Here is an 11,383-nt window from a genome sequence, read left to right on the forward strand (position 1 = left end):
CATAAATAAATTATTTTCTGTAAAAAAAAAAAAAAAATCCCTATAAATGAAAAAAATGCAGTCACTTAAGTGAGCCTAAACCTGCAGCTCAATAATCAAAAATATAATCAAAACATAATTTCTGTAAAAGTAAAAAATTATTTTTTTTATAAAAAATCCAGTCATTAAACCTCCAGCTCAACAAGGTTTTTGGAGACATGCTCGCTTTCTACACATTCATCTTTCAGTCCAAGTTATGATGCAGGAATGTTCACCTTTCCCGGATTAAGTTTGGAGCCATGGTTTGGAGCGGTGAGGTACGAGAATGTGTGCACATACACACATAAGGAAAGAGAGAACGCGAGTGTCACACACACACACACACACACACACACGGTCTCTCCGTACAACACTCAAACAGTGACAAAGTTTGTTTTTTGTTTTTTAAATGCGTGATTTTGAACAGATGTAAACAATGGCAGGAGGCTTAAACGTATAGACGTGTTACCAGCTAAATTTAATTATTGTACTAAATCACAGAAAGTACAGTACATACTTTAGACTGCTATTCCTCACTCTGTGAAGTAACGTGAGGGAGGAAACTAGTTGACGTTAGCTAGTTAATTAGCCATGTTATCTGCCTCGGTAGCAAGCCAAATAGTATTTATTTCAGCACTGAAACAAACGGCGGATGGGTCTTGATCGGGGGTGAAAGAGGGAGAAATGAAGATGACACAGATATATAGTTTATGTTCGACCTGGAAGTATTTATTTAGCGATCGGCGCTAAAACGTCATCTGTACGGAACATCATTCCGTACAGGACTGCATACCGCAGGAACAGTAGAACGGAAAATTTTAGTGGTTTTGAAACCGTGATTTTTCCAAACCGCGGTATACCTTGAAACCAGTTATCGTCCCATGCCTAGCTCTACATGATCCCAGCCAATTTATAAGGGTATTTTCTAACGAAACGATTGGCCATTTTCTAAAAAAGTTAAAATTATATACTTTTTAACCACAAATGCTTGTCTTGCACTAGTTCTGCAATGCGCGTCCACAAATTCACGCATTGGTCACGCATGACGTAGGTGGAAGCACCAACCCAGTGTTAACAAAGCGAACGTGCAAAGACTAAATCAAAACGCCCTTTACCAAAGGTAAAACAATGATGTCAGACGATTGTGAAGTTGGAGGAGAAAATCAGATGAAGTTTGGTACTACTTCTGCCTATGCCACGCCGTGGCCTTTCCAATGTGATTATGTAATGTGTGGAGTCGTGGACGCAGATTGCCGAACTAGGGCAAGACGAGCATTTGTGGCTAAAAGGTATATACATTTTTATTTTGTATATAAAATGGCTTATTGTTTCGCTAGAAAAGACCCTTATTCCTCGGCTGGGACTGTGTAGAGCCCTTTAAAGCTGCGTTGAAACTGCAATTTGGACCTTCAAACCCGTTGCTCCCTAGCTGTTGAAGTCCACTACATGTAGGAAAATCCTGGAATGTTTTCCTCAAAAACGTCAACTTTTTTTCAACTGAAGAAAGAAAGGCATGAACTTCTTGGATGACATGGCGGTGAGTAAATTATCAGTAAATCTATTAATAATCATCTATTATTTTTGTGGTCTCCAGTGGTTTGTTGTTGTTCCATCTCCTTCATTTCTTCTTTGACTATGAAAGGACTGGCCGGGCTAGTGTTGCCACCTTGTGCACAAACTTATTAGTGCAAAAAAATGTGTGTGAGGGCTCACCAAACACACTTGTGAATGGTTGCCAAAGAAACAAAACACAGGGACAAAGTGTTGCCGTGTCCATATGGATGCTCGATGATGATGATGTGCTTACAGCACCTCTGAGCATGGAATGATTTACACAGCAAATGTGGACTGTGGCGTAACGTGTGTGTGCTCTGGTGCATGCATGCTCTTCAATCACCCTCGCTGCTGGGCATGCACGCTCTACAGATGTGGATCATTACAGGCTCTCCAAAGCCAGATGTGTGTAATGGGTTGGTTGAAGTGTGTCAGTGATGTTCTCCAGGGGCAGGGTATTGTGGAGTGAATAGTTGTTGGACTGTAAAGAGCTCTCTCTGACTGTCTCAATTAACCAGCACCCGTAATGAGTCATCAGAGGGCCGTATTCATGTACACTCATTTTGATTCATTTCTCTTTATGTGTACTCTGTGCTGGTTTGTGTCTGGATCCAGTGTGAAAATATATGCATTTGAATGATACCTACACTCTTAAAAATAAAGGCTCCAAATGGGGAGTTTCCTCAGTAAGTGCAGTAGAAGAACCATTTTGGTTTTCTTAAAAGGACCTTTTGAATGTGAAGTGTGAATAATTAATCATTTAAAGGTCCTTTTTCCACCATAATAATGGAAAGGTTCTATGGATGTTCTTCGACAGTAGATGCCAATAAAGAAAATTGTATTTGCATTTAAATCCAGTATATACTAATCCTTTGCAGTGTTAGGTGTAATGCATTACTAAATAATTCATTACTGTAATTTAATTAAAAAGTAAAGTGAGGGATTACTCTTACTTTTTCTATAATTTAATTAGTTGCTTAAATACTGTAGGGACTATAGAACAATTCTAGCCGACATAAAAACAATAGAGGATTTAACATCAAAATTTAACATTTAATGTTAAAATGCATGTTTTTAATGTAACCTTACCCCTTTAAACAACTTGGCCAGTTCAAGAATAATTTATGCAATTTTATATTTATTATTTGAAAGAATTAAAAGAGTGGTTTCATGTCCATCCTTGTATTGTTAAACTGGTTGAAGCTGATATGGGATTTAGAAAGTAGTAATAAGTCATCAGAGGGCCGTATTCATGTACACTCATTTTGATTCATTTCTCTTTATGTGTACTCTCTGCTGGTTTGTGTCTGGATCCAGTGTGAAAATATATGCATTTGAATGATACCTACACTCTTAAAAATAAAGGCTCCAAATGGGGAGTTTCCTCAGTAAGTGCAGTAGAAGAACCATTTTGGTTTTCTTAAAAGGACCTTTTGAATGTGAAGTGTGAATAATTAATAATTTAAAGGTCCTTTTTCCACCATAATAATGGAAAGGTTCTATGGATGTTCTTCAACAGTAGATGCCAATAAAGAAAATTGTATTTGCATTTAAATCCAGTATATACTAATCCTTTGCAGTGTTAGGTGTAATGCATTACTAAATAATTCATTACTGTAATTTAATTAAAAAGTAAAGTGAGGGATTACTCTTACTTTTTCTATAATTTAATTAGTTGCTTAAATACTGTAGGGACTATAGAACAATTCTAGCCGACATAAAAACAATAGAGGATTTAACATCAAAATTTAACATTTAATGTTAAAATGCATGTTTTTAATGTAACCTTACCCCTTTAAACAACTTGGCCAGTTCAAGAATAATTTATGCAATTTTATATTTATTATTTGAAAGAATTAAAAGAGTGGTTTCATGTCCATCCTTGTATTGTTAAACTGGTTGAAGCTGATATGGGATTTAGAAAGTAGTAATAAGTAATACAATAATTTTTAGAGAGGTTAAATGGTACAGAAATAAAATTACTCTGTTGAAGATGTAATTAATAGCTAGTAATCAATTAAAACTAAATTATTTATGTTTAGTTAACAATTTTTTATTATAATTTTAAAACACTAAAAAATAAAGAATAATTTTTTTACATAAAACTCACATCATATCATTTGTCTTGGACAAAGGGGCTTTGGAGTCAAAAAGTTGAGAACCACTGCCTTAAAATGTTCTCTATGTAGGCAGCTCACTGTGTTTTGGAACGTGGCTAAACTCACTCCAGTGTTAATGGGCTTTAACTGCACACTGTGTACAGATGTGCCTGGCTTCTTTCAGAGCAGCTTCCATCAGTGAAGAAAAACATGAACCGTCTCAAATCATTCCTCTTTCTTGTTTGCCTTAGGCTGAGAAGGCCGATCTTTCACCTTCCTTATTTACATTTCATCAAACCTCTCTCTTTCGTTTTGCATTTAAATGGATCGCTGACATGTGGGAAGGTAAATCAGAGTTTGACTGATGTTCTAAATTAATTTTGATATGATAAAACGAACTGCTTTTTATGATTTTTAGCACTATGATCCAGGGATGGAGCTTTTCCTTTCTAAATGTTATGCATATGCAAGGAAAAGCCTGGGTTTGGTACAGGCAGCAGGTATTGCATAAATCCATATTAAATAAAATTATAAACATAACACAGTGATAGAACATTATTTTAATAGGAAGTTGATTGTTAATGCTAATACAGCACCTCAAGCATGCTAAATTATATATATATATATATATATATATAATGACATTATATAATATGATGTAAAATAATACCATATAATATACAGTATGACACTGTATATAATGCTTATGCTTACCAAGGCTGCATTTATTTGATCAAATTTGATCAAAAAACTAATATAATATTGTGATCAGTAGTGTATATGATATAAATAATATAAATATATGCACGCCCACTATGTTTGAAAAGTCAAGAGTGGGCATGTTAAAAGCATGTAAGTGAATTGACAGATGCGAACAGTTCTTTACAACAGATTTTCACATAAACGACAATTCGGCATATTGTACATGATATAAAATTCAAAACTGAACGAAGTATTAAACTGCTACAAGTGATCAAAAACACAACTGGCTGCAAAAAAGGTCATACACTATAAATTAATCTATTGAAAATATATATGTATAAATAAATCCAACAGCATCCATAATATATTATATTATGTTATTATATAATATATGATATAAGTCATGACATGACTCATGAGATTAAAATTTTTTTTTTTCACATAAGCCTGTCAGTTAATATTGTCGTGGGTTTTCTTAGCTGACTCATTTGTAATGTAGGCGGAGAATAATAGAGGTCCACAACAAGACAACAAGATTGAAGCCATCACGAATTGAGATTTGTTCTCCAAACCAGAGCAAATACATGACATTTAACAGTGTGAGGACTGCCTAACAGTATTGTGATGCTCTTGCTTGGGCACAAACAGAATGATCTGGAAATATTCATTTGCAAATATGAGTTATTCTGAATGAATATTCTTATCAGTTTTCTATCAGCTGTGACATATAAATCTGAATGTTTTTTATATTTAATCCAAAGGCATTTTTTACCTTTATAGAGGGCATTTTCCCCCTAACCTCATTAATACTTCATCTTTCATTTCAAATTATTACATTTAATCTGTAAATTTAATTATAATAATGTGATTATTGTTATCTATACCAGGGGTTTTCAACCTTTTAGGACATGCGCCCCCACCCAACATCCAACAACCAATATCCATTAAAGCTATTAAAGCAGCGAACAATTTTTCTTTTGCTCTTTTTGATTAACATTATTTACATAAGAAATGCACGGATCCGTTATGTACATTTTATATTTTCTTCACTGTTTACATTCACTTAAAATAACCGACTGTGCTTACAAGGATACTTGTCAAGACATCCATTGATATTCACCTGCTGTCTGAGAAGGCTATCTGTTTGTGCACTTCAGGTGTGTGAGCTGTGCGCATAGAAATGCTCTATCACAGTGCGTGAGTACCGCATTGAGATGTCTTGGGCTTAAATGGCTTAAAATTACTTTAATGTTTAAACTGACAAGACTTAAAACACGTGAGGATGAAAAACTTTCTTGAGAAAGCAGCACTGGCCTGATCGTTAAGATAGTTTTGGGGTGACAGATAGGGGGGCTGAATCCCACCTAAAAAGGGTTTAGAACCGCCCCTGGTATAGCGTTCGTAATTATACTGAAACATAAATATATAACCAGTTTACCTGATTCAATGTGATGGCTGAGCCTGTTTCTGAGACAACAACATGCCAGTCCGTGGTTGGATTTCCGACACGGCTAATCGTAAATCATTACACTGTCAATAAGCGTGACCAGGGTTGCCAGGTTTTCACAACAAAACCCGCCTAACTGCTACTCAAAACTAGCCCTGGAAAAATTGTTCCTCCACTGGACAACGTCCATCTGTTGACTAATACGATCCTGCGCTCAACACTTTTAAAGTGTGTACAGAAAGTGCCCAGCTAATGATATGAAATGCACAGAACTAGTGCTGAGAGCTGTGGGAATCATCAGAGTGAGTGAGTCAGCCGAGAGCACATTGCACAACCCCAGTGCTGAGCAACGTGCAGTAACAGGAGCTGGTTTCATAATGTGGATTCATACCAGAAATGATTCACTGACTCTGCCTCTTGTGGTTTTCTCACCATGACTAGGGTTGTAAGGATCTAATGAGTGTGTCTGGAAGAGAAGGAGTGAAGAACAGACCTGTCAGGACAGATTTCACATCTGGACCCCCCTGTTATGTGCAGGCTAAGCTAAAGAAAAAAGACAATTCTAAAGCATTGCTTGAAGCAACGTCCTATTCCACTACCCCTATCAACAATAATGTCACAGAGCTGTTTTATAGAGTAACCCAATGACCAATAATTGAATGAAAACAAAACAATTTAACACCAAAACAAAGTGAATGGAGCACAAGTGGCTTGGCACTCGGGCCATTTCTTAAGGGCCTTTTTCACACCAAAAAAGATAACTATTACCATAACTATATTAGTATCCACACCAACACACGATACCTTTGTTTATAATAAGCACATGCTGTCATTTTTTGTCTCCCGCTCTTATAATCATAAAGAGAAATGTTTATAGTTATAGTTATCGTCCTTGATGCAAACATCCATATACCGGCCTCAAGACAGACACCCTCCTACAATGCAAGTCTAATGTAACTTTTCCACTGCATGGTACGGCACGGTACGGCTCGGTACGGTTCACTTTTGGGGGGTTTTCCACTGGGAACAGTACCTGGTACCTTGTACTTTTTTTAGTACCACCTCGGTTGAGGTTCCAAGTGAACCGTACCGTTACCAAAATGTGACGTGTAAACTCTGCTGATCACGTATTGGCCGGAGAGAATCGTCACTACCTGCGTCACTGAACTTGCGACACAAACACAACAGAACCGCTAGATTTAAATCAGCACAGCCAGTGAAGGATCGAATGCAACTGTTTTGAACAAGCGCACCTTTTTTAACAACCAAAAAGTGGCTGTTTCGCTGTCTTTTGAGGAAATACAGACGTTCCACTCGTTGATAGCAGAGGAGCGGATCCAGCGAGCTTGATGGGGCGATGCGGAATGAAAAAGTTTTTTAGGAGTCGCGGCAGACAGAGGCGGCGCAACTATAACGACATGTGAATAATCCCGCCCACTCTAAAGCGGTACTGAACTGCAGTGAAAACACAAACCGAGTTGTTCCGTGCCGTACCGTACTGAGCCGTGCCGAGCCGAGTCGTACCACGCAGTGGAAAAGCGCCATAACTGTCAACTAGCAGTGGAAGTCAGATTGCCCCCTAGTGGATGGCTAAAGATTTGTTAACTCATATTCATAAATTCTCAAGGGAACGTCTCAGAATCAACTGATGCTCGCGCCCCCCCCCTTGACAGTTGAAAACCCCTGATCTATACGTTATCAAATTAAATCATTTACACTGAAAAAATACAACTGCACTGAATAATGTTATGAGATTATTATTAATATTTTTTGGAATATACTAACAAGAAACGATGGTGGAAATGATACTTTTAAACTAAATTAAAACGCCAGTAGGTGCCAGTAGTGAGCGTTTTTATTGAGTGAGTCACTGAGTTGTTCATTTAAGCGATTCGTTCAAACGGCTGATTAATCAAATGTTTATGCATGGACTAATGAAACTTTGACTCAACCGATTCGCTCAGAGCACGGAATCATTCAGCAATGAATCGGCTGGTTGCTGTGAGATGCGCTGTGGTTCCGCCTAAAATGTAAGTGACCTAGTATTATTGTACTTGCTTATTGAACTGTTTATTGAACTATTAAACAGTCGTAATGGTGAAAACGTTGTGTGATGTTGCCTAACTGTATTTTAAATATAAAAACTTTTCATTTTGCATTTTTACCTTAGCATGCTTACTTGTCTGGTATTAATGAAGCGTTAATGTCAAGCCCTGGAGTCTATGTGCCGGGGCTCAAACCCCGGACGGCCCCGGCCCAATTTAAGCCCTGCCTACTGCACTTATTGAAGCCCTTCTACACCCATGAACCTTTCTGAGAATGATTACTTGGTAGGAGCTGCCTACTTGTTTATCTGCGATTTGGTGGGTTTTCCATATTCTCCATAGACTTTGCTTTTCTCTGCCACTTTCTCCCTGGTCTCCGTGGCCACATAGGACTTTGCAGCCTACACCGGCTCTGTGGAATAACAAGTAATGACTTTACAGTGCCAAGCCAACCTGCTGCTCTCAGCCAGAGCCCTGTCTCCATCGATGATGGCTGATTTAATGATGTGCTTTGAAGAACAGCTTTTCTATAGGCAATAGTTATGCTTGGCGAGTCTTTTCAATGGTCAAAATTATGCGTTCTGTGCGAACAGCTCATTATCGCACAATAATCAGTGTCTGAACATAATTTCTCGATGTTTCGGGCATAGATGTAAACCATATAGATTTCCAGCTGGTATCTAAACTGACATTACCATGCTTTTGTGCACTCGCACTGTACCAGGTGTTTCTGGACTTCATTATGGTGAGAGACTGGAGATGTGTGTTCTGTCGCATCTCAGGTGGTGGAAGTATGATAAGCCCAGGGGTCGAGGCTGCTCCCAGATTGAATTTATATGTAACAATCTGTTTCCATCTCAGCAGCAGATGCCTGGCAACCACGTCCATGCGATCAGTGGTGAACAGCTGTCATTGTCAAAAGAGAAATCACAGCGAAGTCTGTGAAAAAAAACAAAACATGAAAAAAGGAACTGAGCGGTAACTCTCATCGTACCGAAGGAGGGGTCATTGTGAGGAAGTGTTTTTCTCACCTTTTCTTTCATCAGGGTGTAATTAATAAGAACCATTAAGGCTCAGCAAGAAGTACAGTCCTGCAAACTGATGGATCATCATGATGGTTGACTATTGATGGCCAGCAAACAACTAGTAGTCTGTTAAGTTTACTAGTTTATATACAGTGGGTACGGAAAGTATTCAGACCCCTTAAATTTTTCACTCTTTGTTATATTGCAGCCATTTGCTAAAATAATATATTTCTTAATTTTGTTTTACAGCAGTGTTGTTTTTGTTTTTCAAGATATATACTTAACCTATTGTTTATTGACTGATAATAGACTCTTTTTTTATTCATATCCGTTGGTATTTTATATATATTGGCCACTGACAACATTTTTTATTAATTTTTATACTGTACATTATAGGCCTGGTTTCACAGACAGGGCTTAGACTAAGCCAGGATTAGGCCATAGTTCAATTAGGACATATAAGTCATTTTTATAAATGTGCCTTAGAAAAAAACATTACTGGTGTGCATTTTGAGACAAAATAAAGGCACTGATATATTTTAAGATCAATCAGAGCAAGTTTCTTTCCGTTGAAACGGCTCAGATTTAGATTTTAGTCTGGCATTAGGTTTAAGCCTTGTCTGTGAAAACAATTGGTTTTACTTCATTATTTTTTCATGGAGGGTTGTGAGTGTAAAAGTGTGAATAAAAAATAAATATGTCAATAAATATCAACTTCCAGTCATTATAAAGGGTCTGAATACTTTCCGTACCCACTGTATATATTTTTTTCCAATATATTTCTTAATTTTGTTTTACAGCAGTGTTGTTTTTGTTTTTCAAGATATATACTTAACCTATTGTTTATTGACTGATAATAGACTCTTTTTTTTATTCATATCCGTTGGTATTTTATATATATTGGCCACTGACAAATTTTTTTATTAATTTTTATACTGTACATTATAGGCCTGGTTTCACAGACAGGGTTTAGACTAAGCCAGGATTAGGCCATAGTTCAATTAGGACATATAAGTCATTTTTATAAATGTGCCTTAGAAAAAAACATTACTGGTGTGCATTTTGAGACAAAATAAAGGCACTGATATATTTTAAGATCAATCAGAGCAAGTTTCTTTCCGTTGAAACGGCTCAGATTTAGATTTTAGTCTGGCATTAGGTTTAAGCCTTGTCTGTGAAAACAATTGGTTTTACTTCATTATTTTTTCATGGAGGGTTGTGAGTGTAAAAGTGTGAATAAAAAATAAATATGTCAATAAATATCAACTTCCAGTCATTATAAATGCCAATAAATAGACAATTAATTCTCCAATGCCCATAAATAATTGTAACCAAAGATAAAATGGGTTATATTTGAAGGCTTATGTGTTATGTATTTTAATGCATTATATTTTCTAAAGGTGTAACAATGAGTAGATAAGTAATATAATGTATTATAAGTGTGGTTACAATTATTCATGAGATCATACAAGGTATTATAAGGTGGCATAATTAATGCATTAAAACTACTTTTGTAATGGATTATATATAAAGACTTTAAGTAAAGTGTTACTGATGTATGACACTTCCAGTCCTCCGGAATGTATTGGTTATTGCCTATAATAAGATTTTTTTAATAGCAATACATTTTATTATTTTTATAATAATGCTGTATCATAAAATAAGTTATTTTATTTTATAAAGTCATCCCTTTTATAGCACCAGTGCTACAGCCTAAATATTCAGACGGACTTTTTGGTTGACTAAGGTGCGGATATGTTGTTTACGTTCAGATCAAAGCGTTAACAACGTATTCGCGTACATACGTTGCATACGTTGTTTACATATGTCATACTCTCCAAAATGGTGCTAGGGTGACAAAGAATAGATGAATTGTTGAATAAAGTCATTATTTTAGTTTTCTTGGCTCACAAAAAGTATTCTTGTAGCTTTGTTAAATTACTGTTGAACCACCGATGTCACATGGATTATTTTAACGATGTCCTTACTATGTTTCTGGACCTTGATTAAGTGTTTAGATCCTTGCTGTTCATGGGAGGGTCAGAGAGCTCTTGGAATTCATCAAAAATATCTTAATTTGTGTTTCAAAGATGAATGAAGGTCTTACAGGTTTGGAACAATATAAGGGTGAGTAATTAATGACAGAATTTTCATTTTTGGGTTAACTATCCCTTTAAGGCACCCCACCAACTAATCAGTTTTAGATATGCAGTTTTTCACACCGTAGTCGATATCAGTGAGTGTTGATAGCAGTATGTTTTGTGGTTACATTAAATTCTTAAATGTTTTCAGCACACAACAGTTAGGTGGAAGTCAACTGAAGCATTTCCTACAATCCTTTTGGGGTAAAAATATTCCCAAGTAAGATGTATGTATAGTACACCACGAGGCTTTTGTGGTTCAACGCTGGGTTGTGCTAGTATAAAACCAAATTAAAGGCTGTTTATCTACAGCAGTGCACTCCTGAGATAGAGAGAGAGAGAGAGAGAGAGA

The 11,383-nt window shown here is 36.5% G+C and overlaps 1 protein-coding gene and 1 long non-coding RNA gene across 2 annotated transcripts in view; one reads left to right on the forward strand and one right to left on the reverse strand.

Moving 5' to 3' along the window:
* LOC107582899 (uncharacterized) overlaps window positions 1-5,026 on the reverse strand; it is a 22,660-nt gene extending 17,634 nt beyond the window's left edge. The window contains exon 1 of the long non-coding RNA XR_001608990.1: window positions 5,016-5,026. This is a non-coding gene — a long non-coding RNA (uncharacterized lncRNA). The remainder of the gene's footprint in view (window positions 1-5,015) is intronic.
* The window catches only part of LOC107582940 (cysteine-rich motor neuron 1 protein), a 134,971-nt gene that overhangs the window by 58,903 nt on the left and 64,685 nt on the right, over window positions 1-11,383 (forward strand). The window lies entirely within an intron of this gene.

Source organism: Sinocyclocheilus grahami, unplaced genomic scaffold (genome assembly GCF_001515645.1).
Source record: "Sinocyclocheilus grahami isolate Dianchi unplaced genomic scaffold, SAMN03320097.WGS_v1.1 scaffold48.1, whole genome shotgun sequence".
NCBI lineage: Eukaryota > Metazoa > Chordata > Actinopteri > Cypriniformes > Cyprinidae > Sinocyclocheilus > Sinocyclocheilus grahami.